Raw genomic sequence first — 14735 nt, 5'->3', positions numbered from 1 at the left:
GGCTGGTTTTGCGGTGGCACAAAAACCAAAAAACCGCCGCTGCTGGCGAAATTAATTGAAAATACTTGGCGCTTTAAATAAATTTCCCAAGAAAAAGCGTCAACCGAGTGAGAGAGAAAAAGGAAAGTAAAAGCCATTTCAATTATAAGAAGAAGTCAATTTCCAACGAGAAGGAAAAGCACGAGAGGAAAATATCAAGACACAAAATCAATGAGTCTGTTTTTTGATTGAATCAAATGTGTGCCTGCAATTAAGGCGATCCTGTAGGATAAATGGTAGCAGTTGAAGGAGCAGGAGGAGCATCAGGGGCACCAGCGTTATCTGGAGTATGTTTGGTATATCTCTGGGCTCTCTTTTCATGCATTCCCGTCACGATTTTCGATTTGCTTTGCTTTTTGGAAGATGTCGTTCGTCTCCTCCAATGCTGCCTCTTGCAGATGTGGCCGATGCCTCTGCCACCCTCTGCCTTTGCCTTTGCCGATGGATGTGCCTCCTTCTGCTTATTTACCATCAAACTGCTCTCTAAATTGGAGGCTAAAAACTGTTGTGCAAAATGCCATACATCTTCGCCTGCTTTTCGCCTTCAATTCGATTCGATTCGATTACGGAGCCTGTCGTCTGTCATGGGAAAATCTTGGGAGAAACAAACGCTTAATTTAATTTATTTTGCAGCTATTTTCCTTCAATGTTTTCCTCGTTTTCCTTTGCTCTTCTGACTGCGGCACGACCGGCTGCTCATTAATTTTGTTTTATATCATTTTATTGGCTCATCAATCGACCAAAAAGGGCGTACGAGAATCGCAATTTCCAAAAACTCAAAGCCTGAAAGTCAGCAAAATTGTGTGTTGAATTTTTATGCAATTCACGTTTCACATGCCCCCCACGCCCAAAGACACCACCCCATGACCCCGTCGTCATTATCATTTTCCTCATCTGGATGGAACATTTTCATTGGGAGGCCTTTTTGTCCCTCGATGATAATTGAAATTTGAAGGCGATTTCAAGTCGATATTTTCTTGATGATGCGTGAAATTTTCATTCTGCTCATCTGTTGGCCATGTAATCACACTCTTAGCCATGGCCAAGCAGCAAAATTCGTTTCTTTTATGTGCAAAAGGAAGTTTTTGGCTTCCAGACTCAACTTGAATGCTCGAAAATAAACAACACACGAAATGAGAGAGGGACAGAGAGATGTGAATGTTAATTATCAACATTCACGAGTATCATGTAGCTTTCAGGCAGGCTCTGCTGCAATGACAGAGGCGTCTACGTAAAGGGGTTTCATTTATTATACTCGAATATAACGATTCATCCTTGTGGCATTCCTGAGAGGGTCTGTTGTTGTTCTTAGACTCCCCCACACGACAATTCGTACACCACTGCACTTCCTTGATGGACTTTGGACTCCATTGTACTCCCTTGCTGATGTTTGTCTCTGCCCTTTGGCTCTCTTTTCCAGTCCAAATGGATAAAAAGGATGATAATGATGATCCATTATGTGCTGCTCCTACTGTCTGTGGGAAAGTCTTGTGGCGGTGGCTTTAGTCCACATCCCAGAGATGAACCATTTTTTAAATTGGCATCAAGTTTCAAGCAGGAAACGGCCCAAAAATCTCCAAACAAAAGCTCTCGTCCCATCGTGGGAGCTACTGCTGCCTGGACAGAGTGGAGTGGAGTGTGTAGACTCCACAACACACACAACAATACTCGTACTTACGGCAGACAATTGAAAGAACGAAAACACTTGACGCTCTTATTTTCCGAAATGCTTACCTGAGAACAGAAATAAAAAGACAAAAGCTGGATTAGAACAAGCTTAAAAATGATGGATGGATAGATGAGTGAATATATGGTTAAATGAGTGAATGAATGGATAAAAGTTTCAACCAAGGACTGACTGAATGGTGGATTGTGGGATTGAATGATGAATTTAGCGACAGCTCAAATTGCTGGACTCGGCCCCACCTCGCATAATTGATCTAATATTTAGCACAGGGCACAGGGGGCGGTTGCTGTTGCCCCCAGTTGTGGCATTGTGTCGACAGGCAAAGTGGCAGACATGCAAACAGGTCATCAGTAGGCAGGGGCAGGACTCTGTGTGGCACGGAAGAGAGTGATTGGACTTGGCCACATTGCCATTCCCATTCCCATTCACATTCATATTCTCTGAACCTTAACAGTGCCTCAAATAATTGTGTGCTTTCATTTAATTGCTTTCTGACATAATTTTCTGCACTTTTCATTTAACTTTTGTCTCATTTCATGTTTGTGTGCGGCAAAACTCAAATAGCGAAAATCATCATTATCTTTTAATTAATTTTCTTTCAGATGAAAGTTTTCTCTTGGAGGGATTTACCCTCTCATATTTTTCTCTATTTTGAGGCGCATGTTCTGAAAGGACAGCAGCATTAACCAAGCGCTTTATTTGTCCTTTGTGTGTCTAGCTTTTAGTATATGGCCTATCTCTTTGACAGTTTTTCATGGCAGACAGGCAACGAAAATTCGAGAGTAATTACTAGAAGAGGGGGTGAGCGACATGGGGGAAAGAGAAACGAGAATGCGCTGCCTGCTGATGCTGATGCTGATGCTGTCGTGTTTGTTCCAAAAAACTTGGACTTCTCTCTGGCAAAAATCATTTCAATGCCACTGTGGCAAGAGCCTTTCCATGGCAAACGAGTCAAAGAATAAAATGAAAGAAAATCAAGAAAATCTCTTCTCACGCCACTTGTTTTAGGGCTTAAAGAGGCTTATAAGGGAAATCTCCGCCTCCTACTTCTGAGCCGCTTCTGTAGGCCGCTGCTGGGGCACATTCCCACGGCAACACGAATACGTCTATTCACTCGGTGTTCATTCGACGATTAACATAATCGAAGGAGCATCAGGGAAGGGAGAATCGTAGGGACAGAGACGCAGAGAATCCAACAGTAATCGCATCAATTTCATGTATCTTTTGGCTCTTTTTTTCTTTCTATCTTTTTATTGCTAATTGAATTATTTTCGAAAACATTCCACGAGCAATATTTCACAAGCAGCGCATGCGCAGCCACTGCTTCGAAGGTGTTTCCACACAACGAAGCACGATGCAACCACAACAACAACAAGAGCCACTTCATGACTCCGTTATGAGTGAGTGGAAGCCGCAGTCATTTCCCTGTTGCACAGTGGCACATGTTTTCGTTAACAGGGGAAAAAGTTGCATCTTCAATTTTATCAGGAGGTTCTTTTAATTAATTATTGAATCATTCAACATTTAAGAGCATCATTTAATTTTTCAAAAAGTTGTAGTCATGTAAGATGTTCTCATAATTCTCTCATGTAACGCACTGTAACTGCTCGTCGGGTTCCAGCTTTGGACTCTTGGCTCCATTGTGGCAGCGGCATTTCTCATTTTTAATAACTCCCCCCCATGGGAGTGGCAGAATGGTAGCCGAAATTGTAAAGTTCTCATTCTTCTTTAAGTAGGAGGAGGTTCATTAAACTTTCTATTTGCTGACTAGCCCATACATTAGGGATACAGTGCTCGTATATGCACACACGAAATTTCTATCGATAATGTTCTAGTGCCCACACTCTCTTTTTATGGGCCATTAAAAACCATGAGGTTGTGCGTTTCCCCTACGATTACGATGGTGCCGTGCCCCCCATACGTGTGTGTCTGTTTGGTGGCACTTGTGATATAATCTTCTACACGCCGCTGGGTCGCTTTTGCCGCTTGGGCCACTCAGGCCATTGCGGTAAGAGTATTCCATAATTAATGCATATTCCACTAATAATAACAGCAATTAATGTATAAAGGAATTTTCGATTAACAATCTCAAATCAATATTCCACGGGTCTCTCTGCGGCCCACGCGACACGCCGATGATTAAAAATTAAACAACCGAACAGTCGAAAAAAAACAGATTCTATAATGAAATTCAGACAGAGGCAGAGGGAGAGAGAGAGAGTTTTGGGTCTTTCCCAGAGACAAACAAAACCCAAAATCAATTTAATGTTTATGACACTTTTTGTCTGTGGTTTTTACGATGGCACTCAGCGGGGCAGCAGTCAAAGCCACGGGTCTGACTTGGCCTCGGATTTGGGTTTAGGTTTGAGTTTTGTTGATTCTGATTCTGGGTTTGGGTTGGGTTCCAGTTTAATCGTCTTGTAGTCCAGACAATATAAAAATCCATGTCATATGTTGATTTTAATGGCGTCAATCTGTGCAAACAGTTGGACATTTCACTGTCGTTCCTGTCTATCTGTTTGTCCTTTGTCTGCGTCCCTATCTTTCGTCCTGTCTGGTCTCGTTCTATTTGCTTTCATAATTTGTTTGCGTATTGATTTACATGTCCTGTGGGGGGAAACCGAGGCTACCATTCCTCTTCCTCTCTTTATAATGCATTAAAAAACTGGAGACAGAGTGAGTCCTGGGGTCCAGGGGGTTCCCGTATTGACACATTTGAGTTCTACAACAAATTGCCATGTAGTTTTCACAGCAATTGCAGTCCTTGGGCTTGCAGCCTCATTAGGAATGCAAATGTCAGTGCCATTAAATTTTCAACTGGATATCAAATTTGATGTGGAACTTCATGGGACATTTTCCCAGCCCTCCTTCTACAGCTCTACCCAGGCGGATATTAATCATTAACCAAAGCAGAGTGAGGGGTAGAACCTCCTGTAATTGCTGACCAGCCAGGCGTTGCCATTGCCGGTTGCCGTAGCGTTGAGTGGCGGCCCAAGGGATTCAAATAGAACGGCTAACTATCTGAGCGACGCATCTTGGCCATCATATTGAGGGCTCAAACTGCGTGTATGGTTATGGGGCTTATCAGTATCTTGGAATCTTCAACAATGCACTTGAAAGGGTCTTCTTCTTTCAAGAGCCACAAGTGCCACTCGGTGTGCAGCGAGGCATGATGGACGGACGGGTCGGCGATCGCCTTTTATAGGCTTTTCCTGCGTGGGCTGCCCTTCGGCTGCTATCAGTGGTATGCCCATTGAATGCCCAGCCAGCCCTTGGCGTGGGCTTTTCTTTGTCCCTTCTTTTCCCCTATCTTTTGGGCATTAAAGTGCAATCAGGCGTCTCAATAATTCTCTTTGTATCTGCCACAGATTGTGTTTCTGTTGTTGCTTCGTGACTTACTGACCCTAAAAATTACTTTAAATTTTTAATTATAGCCAAACACTAGAGGGCTCTGTCTTTTTCTCCGTCTCCGTCTCCGTCTTTGGCTCTATCTCTGGCTTTGTCTCCGACTCACTAATGAAGTTCAAATATTCGTTTTTCCCTCGGATCAAACCCCTGGCACATTTTATGCTAATGACAAATGCTTTTATCTCGAGAGAGAGAAACAGAAACGAACCAAAAATTATAAGCAAAATTTTGTTGGCAACCTGCTGCTGCCGCTGCTGCTGCTTCTGCTGTCCCATTCAGTGCCTCCACAAATGTCCGTTCTGTGCCCTGGACCCTAATCATTATGCCCCCGTACGGCGGACCTGGCTGACCCGCAGCCAAAGTTAGTCAAAAGCGTCGAAAGGCAGGGGGCAGGGGCAGCATGAATATTACACGTTTCCCAAGCGAGGGGATGGGAGAGGCTTTCCTGGCCAGGTGGGTGTTTTTCTTTCTTTTGGGTGACTAAATTTATGCATTTTTTTTCCATGTTGCTTTAATTAAATTTCTCTTTTTTTGCTGTTGGTTTTTTGTGGCCGCTAATTTCCAACATTTAGGCGCGCGTCTAATGTTTTCCCTGCTGTTTCTTTCATTCTGTATTTAAATGAGAAAATATGTTAAAAATGCGGACAAGGGATAGGGTGGTTTTTTGGCCCATAATTGCCTTGAAACCACGAGGTTTATTATATCAACATTTGCTGTGGTTAATTTTTTATAACTTATTCAGAAATAGAGTCTCCCCAAAGAAAGACACAGTCTCCCACAGTGAGTGGGAGGCAACAGCTGTTTGATTATGAGCATCGATTAGGCTGGAAAGTTGAACCACTAAATACAGGAACAGCCGCGAGGGGCACAATATAGGGATGAAGGGACACAGGACACTCAGCTGTGTGTGCATGTGCATGTCCTAGATAAAGCAGGTAGAATACCAGGCACACACAATACAGAGATAAGACCCAAAAGATAGAAAGAGAGTCGAAAATTAATGACATTTTTGTGTGTGATGAAGGCATTAGAAGGGTCAAAGGGCAAAGCGAAAGGGGAAACCCTGCTGCAACGACTTCATTTACGAGAAGAATGTCGCTGTTGCAGTCGGTGTCGCAGTGGGAAACCTATACGTCGTGTGGTAAAAAAATTGTAAATCAAATTAATTCAATAGCAGCGTAATAAACGGGTCTCTGCTCTCTCTTCTCCTCGGCTGATTTCCATCTAATGAAAAAAGTAAAAAACCTCACACGTAGTAGAGCTCTACCTCTCCCGCTCCCATTGACGTCACGGATTGACTTTGGGTTAATCCAATGTCTGATCAGTTGGAGAGTTGATCAAGAGAGAGCGAGAGAAAAATAAGTATTTGAGAGTGACAGATTCAAATATTTGAGAGACAGATAAATACTTATTTGAGCGGGAGAACCAACTCGAACCGCTTGCTCAGCTGTTGCTGACTCATCTTTAATCGAGTGTAAAGCTGTGGAGAGCGCTCTCTGAATCGCAAAAAGCGCCCCGTCATACAATAGAAAGACTCAAAAGCCAAGTTTTTGCTAATTATAAACACAAGCCGCCGATAATGAAGTGACGAGCGAGAAAAAACACTTGGCAGATGGAAAAAAAACACAACTGTAGACAGAGAGCAGCCCTAGGAAGCTGCCTTTTAATTAATTTTGAGATTTAATCTTCATATACCCTCAACAGACGATCCATTAGATAGGAACAAGAAAGAAGAATCTTCTCTAAGACCAACAAATTTCTTGGACCTACAATTTTGCATGACTAAAATTGCCATACTGACTATAGGAATGTGTGTAGTATTTATGGAAATATCTTTACTATTTTCTGACACTTCTTATTTATAAAATGAAGGCTATGGTTTAAGAATGCTGAAAGATTGTATGGAACTTCAATTAATTTCTATGTACACACATATTGAAATGTATTTTGAGCTATATAAGGGAAGAAGAAACTAATGTTTATCTTGGAAAGTCCCATTTTCCCACCTACAACAACAAAAAAACATTTTACCACTCTCGACAACTCTAGGGTATATAAACATCGACTCTCGACACAGAGTAAGCTTTATTTTTTCTGTTTATTTATAATTTTGCTGAAAGTCTTGGAAACAAAACAAAGAAAAGCCACTCAGTGTGGGGCAAACGCCCACAGAAACTGACAAAGAGAGAGAGAAACATAACAATGAATCGAAAATCTCAAATGTGTAAGCCCCAAAAGTACAGAGAGACAGACAGACGACAGAAATCAGCAACTGGTTGTAGGAGAGTCTCATTGCGGGTAGGGCAGGGACAGTGCAGAAATATAGCAAAAAACCTTTGTGGTGGTATGACAATTCGTTTTAGTTTTATTTTTGGGCAACTTTTACCGCCTGGCCGCCCGCAGTCGAGCGAGTAACAGTAACCATAACAATAACGGAGCCGCAATTACAGCTACTTTCTAACGTGACCAGAAGACCAGAGAGCAGAGCGTACCATCTTGAACGTTTTCACAGTCTGCCGTTTGCTAGTTTTCTTTCGTTTTTTTGGCAAGAAAACTAAGTAGACTGTTAAATGACTTCCGCAGTTTTACCTTTTGGTTTCTATTGTTAAAAGGGCCCCCCTCTGTGGGGGCAGAGCTTTGGGAGGAGCTTCATGGCTTTGAAAATATTTTAACCTAAATCTTGGTTGAAGATTAAGTCCAAGGCTGACAGCAGAGCGAGCCCCCACAATACTCTTTATCTGAAGTAGAGAAACAGAGCCATAAACTGTGTTTTATTATTTTTCTTGAATAATAGATTGTTCTTCTGAGTGTATGGACATTCATCTGTAATAATTTATGGGTGTGCTCAAATGCGCTGGCACTTAAAATGATAAGCTTTGAACCTCTGATAAGCAGACTCCCGGACTTTTCTGCGTTTTAAAACAATTTAATTTATTGTCGATGCTCGCATTTAGCGTTGATTAAATCTGCTAAATCGTGGCACCGCATTTAAGAGTATGGGAATGCCCGAAGTCATAACAAACGGAAGTCTCTTTTCGGTATTCTCTATAAATGTCACTTGGAAAATGGTTAGTGCTGGAAAAACTTCTATAAATAACTATCTAAATCATTGTCCATTTAATTGCATGAATCGAAAACCGCTTTAAGCCTGCTTGTTGATAACATTTACCAATAAATTCCCCCCACAAAAGTCACTCGTGTGAGGCGCAGAAAAAAAAACCTGTTGAACCCAAGCTCTCTGTGGAGTAAATAAACTTTTTGCTTGTGGCTTTTTCGAAACGGGTTTTTTGGACACAGAAATTACAATAAAAAAACAGCAATGGCAATGCTAATGTAGCTTGAAGCTTTTCGGACAAGTCAAAACTGAAACGAGGTCCAAGTGCGTGTGTGGTTTTTGGCCAGGCAAAACCTCAAACAGACCTCAAACTCAAGGCCGGAATGCACTTTGCAACTTGTCTGCAGAGTTTCCACTGTACTACGGTTCGCACCCGCAAGGAATGACCGCGAAAACAAGTGACACACAGAGAAACCACAGAAGAAAAAGCAACAGAAGACACAGTACAGGTGGGGGGATTGTGCAACGGTACTAATTTGCAGTTATATTGCACTGCAATAAAAGAGGAGAGAGAGGAGACAGATGAGAGGCAAATGAACAGCACAAAAAGCACAATCGAGTGATCTGTATAAAAGTGCGAGTGTGAGGGAGAGCACAGAGATCTCACTCCGATGTCGTTTAGCGCGCGCCAAAGCGAAGCTTAGCACAAAACGCAAAGCAAGTACGTAGGAGAGCAAAGCTTAGCCACCACAAAACAAGTGCGTGACAGAGAGAGATTGGAGGAGGAACACAAAGCACAAATGTAAGAACGAGGGAGAGGGCAATGAGTGCAATCGCATGTAAATTACTTACCGTTTTAAATACTCGAATGTTGGATGTTCCCTCCGTCCGCTTGGAGGTTATCTCTGTTTTCAATCTTATTTTGTATATGAAGCTCGAGTTTTTTGTTAGTTTTAAATGCCTTTAACTTATAACTTGTGTGGCTGGCTCCATCACGCACTGGCGCTCGGCCGAAAATAGTTGAAACAATGAAACGTTGCAAAACATGGATTTATACGACTATTTGGCCGTTTCTTCCACTCCGCCTGTTCGCACTTTTTATGCTACACTTTCACACATTTGCATTTAATTACGTTTTGTGTCTGACTGCTGCTGCTGCGTGGGGGCGGGCTCTCTATGCATCACTTGCCAAATATTGCTGGCCACAAAAAGAGACAAACAAAAGCGGCGAAACACACACGAAACGCGGCCTGGCTTGAACCCAGGTTCCAGTCTCAACATAAAATTACTGCGAGCGTGTTAAGGTGCGTCCACGGCGGCGGATGAGAGAATACTCAGAGCTCGGGGAAGCCATGGCTGCCATGCGACCGATTCGTCGTCGAGAGAGTGAGCGTGTTCATGGCTGCTTTTTCCTTCGTTTCTGGCGTTCGTTGCACTGTTTGTTCACGGAGAGAGAGAGAGAGAGAGAGAGAGAGTGAAATACGGGCTTTTCTGTTCATATAAGAGAGTTTTGTACATTGAATAAGAGTCTTGGGACACACTCTCTATGGCGCTCTCTCAGTTCTCTGTTTTGTTTTGTTTTGGGGGATAAATGCCGGCATTTGTTGTTGTCTGTTTGTTGTCTGTCTTTCCCCGTTAGTTCTTGTTATTCGGGAAAAGTATTACCCAACTTTGAGACCGGTTGGGCTCCAACGCATCACATCCCAGAGACTGTGAGCGCGAGCGAAAGATGGGTGCTCAGCATAATAACAGTTATTATGGATTTATTAGTTGATTAGTTTTCCCCCCACAACTCAAGCTCCCCCGCACTCGCGCACACCCTAGCGGAATGGTAACTGTAATTGCCTGCACGTATGAGCGTTGTTGCAGCAATTAAATTTACACTCCATTCGTAGCTACATATATTACTTTATCTCCCTCTCGCTCTTTCTATTCCCTTCCCTGTCTCTATCATATAATTTAAATGGAGTGGAATTGTCTGCATTGTTTTATGAGTCTATTTGCTGAGTATTTAGGCTGCTGTGCTGTGTGGATGATTATGATAATGCTGATTAGGATGGAAGAGTTCCCTATGGGAATTCATGGGGAGAATACATTTATAAGTTTCAGTTCTTCAGCTATTCTAAATTTAAGTATAATTAATTCTAGGAACCCATTTTTACATTTTTGAAACTAAAAAGTACGATTACATACAAAATCCGCCTTACTAGAATATGTTTTTCTTTTTATTTAATTTAAAGCACGAAAGTGTTTTTATATGTTTCAATTAAATTGGATTAAAAGGTAGAAATAAAAATAGTAGCAGGTGCTAAATGGTTTCCCAACAGACCAATACATTCGCCATACAGCATTCTTGTTGGTTCATTTTTCTGCCACAAATTTGTTCATCGAATCTGCTGCTGCTCACACTCGTGGAATTCTTGGAATAACTCCGATTAGAGGCCCCCGCAGTTTGTGGAAAATCCCTGCAATTTCCCACACCCAGACGGGACACGTGAGCAATTTCCATGAGAGATTTATTCGGTATAATTTGTTTTGTTTATGGTAGAAGAAAAATCTCGCTTTGAATTGTGCCGAAAATTTAATTTGATTTCATTTTCATCAGAGACTCATAAATGGTGCAACAAATGAATTTTGTACGTGCCACAAATGCCAAAGGAGACAGCTAAAGAGGAAGGAAAGGAGGAGGAGGCTGGATAGACCCACATGTGTCGCCGGCACACAGATTTGTGACCATTTGTGCGTGGTTGGCCACGACACGCCGAGCCATAAATTTCGAGATTCTCAATAAACTAATGGCAATTTGTATCCGAAAGATACATTCGATGCGCTGCCCGCACTCACACTCGTTCTCTCTCTTTCTCTCTGTCACGAACAGAATTCCTTGTGTTATTAGTTTTTCCTTTCACTTGGCCTTCTCTTTTTCAATCCCTATGACACTTTTATCACACACGTTCGACTCATCAAAAAGTTAACGACGATAATGACAAACATTTCAAAGGCAAACACTCTGGGGCATGCAACGCCGTAACCAGTTCATCTCCCCACCCCCTCCTTGCTCCACCACCATCCTCTCGTGCGACTGATAAATATCTCTCATATAATGCACGACGTTGTTGTTGGGCAAACACCTTAATTAACTTTTTTCATGAGCATCTTGGCCGGGAAGGGGAATCCAATTCCCCCCCACAATCGTGGCAACTCGGCTTATTTATTAGGGTTATTTGCTCTACGAGTCTCGCTCTCCCACTCTCTCCAGTTGGGTTTGTGAGAGCGGTCCTTTCACACACACACATACGAACACACACACATGGGTATTTCTACCTGCTCATTTTCACCTGAGTACGTGTTAATTTTGTTTATTTATCTTTCTGTTTCTGTTTTGCCGGTTACGGCGCTGCCAAATAGAAAGATTGTATAAATTTCATCGTAAACGAGGATGTCAGCTGGGAGCGACCTCGGGATCACACAAGAGGACAGGGGCACTGCCAGTGCCAGTGGCATTCCCAATTCCAATTAACAGTTGGCAGCACCGCTTTTCTAACCATCACTCTCTCTCTCTCTCCCTGCTGCAAAGATGTTACAACAACATCTGAAATTGTATCTGACACGTTCAACTTTGACGTTGACTTTGACTTTCGTTACTCGGAAGTTTTTTCTTTTTCTTTTCCTTGACAACGTGGGAAATGCAAATGAAAAGTTACCAAGTCTCGATAAACACACACACATGCCAGCATATAGCCAGCAGAGAAAGGAACAAACAAAGGCTTGGAAATGGATCTCCAGTGGGTACACGAGAGGCAAACACAACTTGCACTTGTCTGCCACTGGCATTGTCTTCTGCCACCAGACAAAAGTGTAAGAGACTACATCGTTTTCGCCATATTCTCGAAGGTATCTCCAGGGTTTCCATTGCAGCCATTACTATGAGAGATCATTTTTATGAATTACTTTTCGATTTTTAATTATAATTATTCAAATAACTCTTAATATTTCGAATAAGGAGCAACCATCGTTTATTTCTCATATTCGCCATAGTGAGTTGTTTTGCCTGGGGGTCTGGTGGCTACTTTGGACTCTCTTTGTGCTGGGCATGGGCATGGCATCCATTTCCCACTGGCACTCATCATACCATACCCCTACCCATTCGCATTCCACTGCCATTTCCATTTCTATTTTCACATTTCTGCCTTATTGTTTTTCCATATTTTGCGTGTGTGTTTTGCTTTGGTCTCATTTTCATCTGCTTCCTTTCGATATTTGATATGATTTCGAGTTCCCTTCGGATGATGCTTTGCAGCTACCAGCTACCGTTGGGTCTAGCATCGTTCGGAGTCGTTTCATATTTTTGTTTTCATAAAAAGGCGTTGAAATATGCATATGAGCCGCCGTTTCCCCCTTCTCCTATTCCAATCTTTTCCTGTTTCCAGTCTCGAGTGACTGCCACATTAGAGGCCGCGGCACATGCGCAACATGTGTGAATGTTGCACAGTTGCATCTTGCAACTTACACTGCTGTTGTGCCGCTTGGCCGGAAGTTTGCACATCTCTGAGCCGCATCTGCAGATGCCACAGCCGGATTCCGACTTCTCCAACTTCAAGTTACATTTGCAGCAAATGTAAAAATAATTTTTGCAGCATGAGGCAAATGCAAATCTCAAATGAAATGAAGCGTAAAGGGACGACCTAGGGTGTGGGGCACTAATGCATAAGCAGGCAGCTGGCGGCAACTCCAAAAACTGGTTCAGACCATCGTCATCTAGTTATTATGTATGCATGAAGGTGCTTGGGCTTATCAAATTAGAAGTGCCAACTGCTTGCAGGTGCCACACTCGATGCTCATACATGGGCACACACACATAAACATCCTGTCGCGTGGCATGCCTCGCATCATCTACAGCAATTAGGATTTGTTAGCAGCAACAACTTGAAGTGATTCAGGCATTTTCCATGGCCATTTCATAAATTCTTCAACTGCTTAATTGATGTTTCCGCCTCTGTCAGAGATCAAGGCGCATTTTATAAACATCCAGACAGAAGGAGTCTCTCTCCGAAAAGTGTAATTTATAAGAAAATTTATTAATTCAAATTGTGTTGCATGCCCCATTTCAGAAGAGTTGTGCAGTCGCTGGATGATGCATGAAAATAAACAAAACGTAAACTCCGCGGAGCATTCGAGGAGCTGCTGTGGCAGGGATTGTCTCTGGCGTGTGTGAGTGTGTGTGTGCCTGTGCCACGGATGTCCCCAAAAGCGGAGTTGACTTCACAAATCCACGTTGACATAATTTGCGCCGCATGTGTGAGCAACAGCAGACTGTGGCATACGGTTACCAGCACCAGTTTCCATGGCAAAGAAATTAAAAATAAAAATACATTTTAAACACGTGCGAGAAGCGAGAAGTTGTTCCATATGCGTTGCCCCACGGCACTTCGGGGGTCGGACTCCTCTTCTCAGACTTGAATCCAAAACGGGAGTATCTGCCACTCCAACTGCAATGTCAGAGCCCGCTCCACGGCGATGAGCCGCAATGCCACTTTGACTGACAATTAATTTCAATTGCGCATTCGCGTTAATCGCCCTAAAAAAAGAAGGGACTTGGCCAGAGAGGGAGCCAAGCCCCAAACAGCAGCGAAAGATCTCCATGGTAGCAGAATTAACTTGAATTTTCCAATACACTGCGGGAAGTGCGTGATGGAGTTGATGCGGAATTACTGAGAAATTCTATGCAGATAATATTTATTGATTTTTGATTTTGCATCTCTTCTCAGCTTTCGTAATATATTTTCTCAAATTTTCCTCTCAAATTCTTCATCTCGAAACACCATTTTTGCTCAGTGTATTTCTAAATATATGTAGGAGTACGCTCCACACATTTTTTGTAGCATTTCCCAGTGTGTCGCCTGCTGCTGCTGCTGCAGGAGATTAAAAATATAAGTGACAGGCAGACACAGGGCCAGGGAAACTGTTTTATCTCGCAGCCCGAAAGGAAAATGTCAAGTTCAAGAGTCATTACAGCTGCTGCTGCTGCTGCTGCTGCTGTTCCTATGAGGGGACGGGGGAAAACTGCTTCGAAGTGCGAGGCATGCATGAATGATATAGAAATGAAGAAATGTCCAAAGGAACTGAAAAAAGGGGGTCGAAAGTGCTGCTTCAGCTGGGCGAAAGCGGACTAGGGGAAAAGTGGATTAATTTTGACGTTTATGATGGCGGCTCAGAGTGCTTTAATTGATTTAAGGGGGAAGAAGGAATTACGGAAAACTCCCATCGAGTGTGCATCATCATCATCATTGTACGGGAATTTACGGGGCGGAGGCACGTGGTGCACAGCAGTGCCTGGCGGTGGCACACACTTTTGGCTTATCGGCGGTGCAGGCGTAGGCCTCAAATTCAATTAAGTGCACTGGCCGCGAAAAAATCACGTGCATTCCCAGATCCGAAACAAAGGCCCACGCTTACTTTCAGCATCTCCCACCACCATTCAACTTCCACCATCCGCCTTGTTTTTCAGGCGATCCACAGAGCTGCCGCGTCATATCATCATACTCT

The 14735-nt window shown here is 42.9% G+C and overlaps 1 protein-coding gene across 1 annotated transcript in view; it reads right to left on the bottom strand.

The window, feature by feature from the left end:
* The window catches only part of LOC117582792 (protein toll), a 47872-nt gene extending 38344 nt beyond the window's left edge, over positions 1–9528 (bottom strand). Inside the window, exon 1 of the mRNA XM_034270800.1 lies at positions 9042–9528. The gene's annotated coding sequence lies outside the window, so the exon portion shown is untranslated. The remainder of the gene's footprint in view (positions 1–9041) is intronic.
* Positions 9529–14735: the final 5207 nt, after the last annotated feature.

This window comes from Drosophila guanche, unplaced genomic scaffold (assembly GCF_900245975.1).
Source record: "Drosophila guanche unplaced genomic scaffold, DGUA_6, whole genome shotgun sequence".
Taxonomy (NCBI): Eukaryota; Metazoa; Arthropoda; class Insecta; order Diptera; family Drosophilidae; genus Drosophila; species Drosophila guanche.
This window is presented reverse-complemented; position numbering and strand designations above follow the sequence as displayed.